Source organism: Artibeus jamaicensis, unplaced genomic scaffold (genome assembly GCF_021234435.1).
Source record: "Artibeus jamaicensis isolate MK-2021 breed Jamaican fruit bat unplaced genomic scaffold, CSHL_Jam_final contig_760, whole genome shotgun sequence".
Classification (NCBI taxonomy): domain Eukaryota; kingdom Metazoa; phylum Chordata; class Mammalia; order Chiroptera; family Phyllostomidae; genus Artibeus; species Artibeus jamaicensis.
In genome coordinates this window covers 4,131,783-4,138,881 of record NW_026521955.1, presented here as the reverse complement: position 1 = coordinate 4,138,881, position 7,099 = coordinate 4,131,783, and positions in this window count along the sequence as shown.

Genomic DNA, 7,099 nt, shown 5'->3' with positions numbered 1-7,099 from the left:
CTTATTTCACATAATTTAATCTTTATCTGCCTGGGTCTTTTTTATGCTGTTGAAGTAGCCCACAAATTTCCTGATAACCAGTAATTTGAACTGTGCACCTGATAGGTTATCTTCACTTCATTTAGTTTTTTTTCCCCATTATTATTTTTATTTTAATTGTTGTTCAAGTAGTTTTCTGCCTTTTACCCCCATACCACCCACCTCATTTAGTTCTTTTTCTGGAGAGTTGTTCTTTCCTTTTAGATGTATTTCATCTCATTTTGGCAGCCTCCCTGTGTTTGTTTCCACGTAGTAGGTAGAGCTGCTCGGACTCCTAATCTTAGTGCACCTGTTAAGTTGTATGAGGCATACCCTTAGGTAATAGCCAGGGTGGGGCAACCTGTGTCACTGCTCTGTTGCTCTGTGTGAGGGCAGGTTCACAGAGGGGACAATGCTGCTGTCCGGCCTCTGGAGTTTTGCCCAGGAGGAAGCTGTCCCTCAACTTGCACTTCACTTTCTCCCCTGGTGCCACTGGTGCACTTCCAGCTGTTGCCTTGGTGCTGAAACCCAGAGGGGGTAGGTCTGCGTGAGTCCTAAGGTCTGCGTGAGTCCTAAGTCCATTGTGGACCATTTAAGAATGTGCAGTTTCTTTCACCACCCCAACTCCCACTGTTTTTTTCCAGCCAGAAATTATGGGGACTTATCTTCCTGGTGCTAGGATCCAGGGCTGGGTGGTCTGGTCTGGGGTGGGATCCCTCACTCCCACGGTCTCCCTCCTGATTTTTATCCACCACATGTGGTTGTGGGACCACCCATTCCCATCTCCCCACCTCTCTGCACCACTCCATGCCTCCACACCTCTCTGTACCTCTGCCCATCCTACCCATCTGGATGAATGTGGCTTCTTTAAATCCTTGGTTGTCAGACTTTCACACAGCTCATTTTTCTGACTCTTCTGGGTAATATTTGCTTTGTAGTGTAGCTGTATTTTTTGCTACAGTTGTGCATGGAGGTGAGGCGTGTTTACCTAATGCCTCCAACTTTACCTAGAGATGATAAATTCTTCTATTTAGAAATTTACTCAACATCATTGTAGCTTTTAAAAATTCTTTATCTCATAAAACATACTTCTAAAATTTAATACTTAAGTGATCTGTTGCTGCTCAGAAAGGCATTGTCATGAATACAATCCACTGAAGAGTGTATAAGTACAATAAAGGTAGAAAACAAACAATAGATTGTATCATTTAGAAAATAATTAACGCAGACTAAGGATAGAAAATACAGGTCATTCAGGTCTACAGTTCCTCCAGACCACAGCAGACATCACATATGGCGTTCTTCCCAGTAGAACAAGGGAGCAATCTCAAAATCCTTTTAACGCAGTACCACTCAGCCTCCAACTGACTACAGCTAGCATATTTAGTGAAACCCCTTTGCCTTAGAGCAGAGGTGGCAAACACAAGGCCCTTAGGCCAAACCTGGCCCTCTACCTTGTTTTATTCACCCAGCACCTTGTTTCTACGTGGCAGCAGCACCAAGTTCCTTGCCCCTAGTTAAGGAGTAGTTACATTTATACAGTCCTAAAATTACATTCGGCCTTTTTAAGGCAAAGACAAAGCTGATGTGGCCCCCGGTGAAAATGAGTTTGACACCCCTGCCTTAGAGCAAAGCAACACTCCAGTTAATGTTTATTGTATGAGAGTGTACTTCATTTCTCCTATTCAGCTGGTGGGCTAAAAAGAGTTTTCCAAAGGATTAAATAAAATTAAATATTATATTCTGCAATGAGAATATTGTAGTAATTGAATATGAAATACTGTATATCAAAGTATTATGGCTATTCAACTAGGATGACCAGGAAGCATTTGATGGATATTCCAGTAGGAAGGGAAGCCAGAGACCATCAGAAGACTATTCAACAACTACCTAAAAGATCAGTTATCACTTAGGCCATCTTTGTTCAATACAGAGTTCTAGGCATCTCTAGATAAAACGTCACTGAACCATGGTGTCTACCGTACTATATATTTCAGAGTGGTTGCTGGCCCACACCCTGTTCTGAAGAAAGTGCCTTGCTCTCTACATACTACTCTCCATAACAATCAGTCTGAAACATTTAGCACATTAGTCCATCCTCGTGAATGCAACTAATTAGACAAGGGCAGGAACTCTTGGCTTTAAAGCAGCCTTAAATAGGAAGATCATCAACTTTTGTGGCCTAGCTTCCAAAAATAACCCAATCAAATTCTCTCAAAAATTTCAACTGGAGACAAACAACAAATCTGCAAATGAAAGTGAATACTGGAGCTAGAAGATATTGTAAACTATTAAGGGCCAGCAGTTTCAGACCCTATATAAAATTGGGAAAAAAAGGGAAGCCTGCTGAAAGGAGGAAAGACTAGGGTATTTTGAGAGATGAAAAGACCTTAGTCCCTGTTTTTGGTTCCCTTTTCTTATTCCTGTGAAATTCAGGTGTGCTCTGATACATGATTATGGATGTTCTCAACACTCACTGTAGTTATCTGTAAAAAAAAAAAAAAAAACAAGAAAAAGTCCTCTCATTTAGTTAAGCTGGTTAAGGAACCCATTTAAAATAATTACTTAGAGATTGTGCACCTTGAGAAATGGTGCCTGTGAGCCCCAAAGTGGGGTAATGGTTATAATGTAAGTTGTACAATCCCAACCAAGATAATTAAAATCAGCTAATTCCTGATTTTAACTAAAAGCCAAAGAACCTTATTGGCTGAATGAACTGCATCAAAGATAGCAACATGCAATCTGTACTATATTTTTAGCAATAAAGATACCTCTAAAAACACCCATCTTCTTCAATAAAAGGCAAGATATTAATAATTCAAGTTAATGGCAAACCTTTTTTTTTCTTTAAACTCTAAAAGGGATGAATGAAAAAAATAGTTCCAGGAGCAGACTTAAAACACAGGACTTAGATAACACGGCTAGCTCTTGGAACACAAGGTGGACCCAGGCCACATGTATGAGAGCTCCTTGGTAATCTGATGTTCTGCAAACTAAATCTGGTTTTGTTTTGTCCATAGAAAATTTTTAATGTGAATGAGCAAGCAAACAATGCATTTCATCTTTTAAAAAATCAGTATTTTAGCACCTCTTGAAAATCTAGGAAATCTGTAAACACAGAGTCCACTTTCCCACTGGGGGAAGTTTCCTCTGGTAAAGCAAAATCCTCCTCATTCTCTACTACATTGCTCTTCTCTCACTGCTCCTGTCCTCTTTAGAAAATAAACCATCAATCCCTGCTTTGTTGATATAGATCTTCCAATTCATAAACCTGCAATCAACTTGTGAGTGGCCTGGTTGGGAAAAGTTCTGATATCAGCAACACAGTACTCGTAGGGAAAACATCAATGACTTGGCCCTTTGTCCTGCACCCAAGCTCACCAGTGCAGACTTACCTTACCCTAAAGACAAGCTTCCTTCAGTCCCTTATTTTTTTCCCCTGTAATATGACCTCACTAGGAACCATTCCAATCCATCAGACAAGGGAGGAGAGAAGGGGATCATGTTCCCAGTCCTATTCTCCCAGGAGGCTCCTGTGCCTCTCAATAAATTTCTGGATGCCTGATAACAGATAACTAGAAGAAAGTTATGTCATCTCCACCTGCCAAAAGTATCTGAAACCCAGACCTTACTCAGAAAAACACATTTTTTTCAAGAAATGTTTGAATTTAGGCAATTTGTATGTTTATTGGTAGCTATGAAAACCTTCTTAGGATGTAGCTAAAAGTTATATTTTTAAAACTATTCTTTGTCAAGCTGCAAAGCAATAATGAAGAGAAAGCTACAGTAAAAATATATTTAACAACCTAACTGGAAAAGGCTCTAAGTTTAGCATGTTAGAAAAGGAGGTTTAGAAGAATACTGAACGTTTAATTTCTCTCCAGAAAAATACATGAACAAGAATAAATACATCTTTATAAAAGAATCAATCATAATAAACATAAGAAAAACAGAACAAACCTTTTACCATCAATAGGCACGTGTATCAAACCACCAGAACGCATATCCATCTTGACGTTAACCCAGGCAACATTTGTTGCCTGGGTTTCAAATTCAAATGAGTATGGGTAGTTGCTATAGTGACAATATGCCAGTTTGGAACCAGGAGCTTAGTAATATTGAGTACTTATGAGCTTCGTAACGTCAGTACTTCCTCCCACACTTTGAATCATAGCTCAGACATTATAACTTCACAAAATGTGATTTGATTCTATCCTTTAGAAGTCAATTTTGTTACTATACCCAAAATAGTTTACATTTTATCAAGTATAATATCAGTGTCATAACAAATAATCTAACTCAGCTAACATGCTAAGACTATACAAACTCAATAAATATTTAATTGGTTAATATTAAAGATGTTGGCTAAAAAAAAATAAATTGTATGACATCACTGGGATTTACTGTTTTTATTATTGTAACTGAAAAAGACCATATCTTACCGTTTCATGTCCTAGCTCATGGTCATTAATTGTACTCCTACCAGCCTTCATTTAAAAGTTAAAGTTATTCCCTGGCTCGTGTGTCTCAGTGGATTGGGTGCTGGCATGAGAACCAAAGGGTTGCCAGTTGATTCCCAGTCAGGGTACATGCCTGGGTTGCAGGCCAGGTCCCCAGCAGGGGCAAGCACACATTGTTGGTTCTCTCCCTCTGTTTCTTCGTCCCCTCCCCTCTGTCTAAAAATAAATAAATGAATATTTTTAAAATAGTTAAAAAAGTGAAAGTTAAGTGCTGAAAACAGCCTAAGTGCCAATCAGTAAATGAGTGGATCAAAAAACTATTGTACATTTACACAATGGAATTCTATGCAGCAGAAAGAAAGAAGGAGCTCCTACCCTTCCAAAAAGCATGGATGGAACTGGAGAGCATTATGTTAAGTGAAATAGGCCAAGCAGTTAAAGACAAATATCATATGATCTCACCTATAAGTGGAACTAAACAACAAAACAAACAAATGAGCAAAATATAACAGAAACGTGGAAATAAAGAATAAACTGACAGTAACCAGAGGGGAGGGGGGAGAGGGATAATGGGGCAAAGAAGAGGAAGGTTTGTCAAGGAACATGTATAAAGGACCCATGGACTAAGACAATGCAGGTGGGGGAATTGGAGATTGAATGTGGAGGTGGGGGTGGGTAGGGTGGGAGAGATTAATGGGGGGAAAATGAAGACAGCAGTAATTGAACAACAATAAAAAATAAGTATTAAAATTGTTAAAGAATCAAAAAATAAAAGTTAAAATTCAAAAACATTAAGAATTTTATTTTATAGCAGATTAATGTCTTTTTATTTCCTTTAAAAACTATTCCTAGCCCTGGGGGGTGTGGCTCAGTGGATTGAGTGCCTGCAAACCACAGGGTGGCCAGTTCAATTCCCACTCAGGGCACATGTCTGGCTTTTGGGCCAAGTCCCCAGTAAGGGGTGCATGAGAAACAACCACACACTGATGTTTCTCTCCCTCTCTTTCTCTTTCCCTTCCCCTCTGTCTAAAATTAAGTTTAAATTTTTTTTAAAAGAACTGTTCCTAATAATTAAAAATCAATTATTAATGATATCCAGAGAAGGTAATTTGTTGCTATTGAAAGCAAAAATTATGGAAAAAATATCAGTCTCAAATCCATCAGAGGGTATTTTTCAGATCATCAAAAAGTCAGAGACTGGAGACTTCTGCCAAGATGGAGGCGTAGGTAGAAACACTTTGCCTTCTCACACAACCAAGTCTAAAAACAACAAAGTTTTAGCAACAATAAACGCAGCCAAGCCACAGAAAATTGAACAATACGGGAGTCCCACAACAATGAAACACTCAGCTAGACCGATAAGAGGGGTGGAGCCAGCAGCGGAGCGGGTCGGGCAAAAAAGATCCCCCAACCCAGGGAGCCAAGGGCAAATCCCAGGTGTGGGGTAGCAACGGGCAGACCCTGTGAAGGCGCAAGGTGGCAGGCTGACCATGGTCACACATTTGCACGCAGATAAACCAGCGAAGGAGTGAGCAGTGAGACAGACTGTGCAGACCCAAGTGGCGGGAAGCAGCAGAAAGCAGCACAGGAGACCGCTATTGCTCCCCCTCTGACCCCGCCCCCACATAAAGCATCACAAAACAGCGACCTGGCTGGCCCTGCCCTGGTGAACAATTAAGGCTCCTCTCCTCATACGTAACAGGTGCAACCAGACCAAAACATGGCGCAAGAACAACTCAGAGTCCCAGAGCCGATAAATCTAAGCGAACAAGAAACTGTCAACCTATCAGAGGCACAGTTCAAAACACTGGTGATCAGGATGCTCACAGAACTGGTTGATTTTAGTCACAAATTAGAGGAACACATGAAGGCTAAACTAATTGAAATGAAGGGAAATGCACAGGAAAGCAATACTGATGAAAAGGAAACTGGGACTCAAATCAAGGGAGTGGACCAGAAGGAAGAAAAAAATGACCAAACAGAAAAATATGAAGAAACAAGAATTCAAAAAAATAAGGAGAGGCTAAGGAACCTTCAGGACATCCTTAAATGCTCCAACACCTGAATTATAGGGGTACTAGAAGGGGAAGAGGAACAGCCACGAGTGGAAACCTTATTTGAACAAATAATAAAGGAGAACTTCCCCAATCTGGCAAAGGAAATAGACTTCCAGGAAATCCAGGAAGCTCAGAGAGTCCAAAGAAGTTGGACCCAAGAAGGAACACACCAAGGCACATCATCATTACATTAGCCAAGATTAAAATGAAGGAGAGAATCCTAGAAGCAGCAAGAGATAAGGGGACAGTCACCTACAAAGGAGTCCCCATCAGACTGTCAGCAGATTTCTCAAAAGAGACCTGACAGGCAAGAAGGGGCTGGAAAAAAGTATTCCAAGTCATGAAAGGCAAGGACTTACATCCAAGATTGCTCTATCCAGCAAAACTTTCATTTAGAATGGAAGGACAGATAAAGTGCTTCTCAGATAAGATCAAATTCAAGGAGTTCATCATCACCAAGCCATTATTATATGAAATGTTAAAGGGATTTATCTAAGAAAAAGAAGATAAAAAATGTGAACAGTGAAAGGACAGCAAACTCACAGTTATTAACAACCATACCTA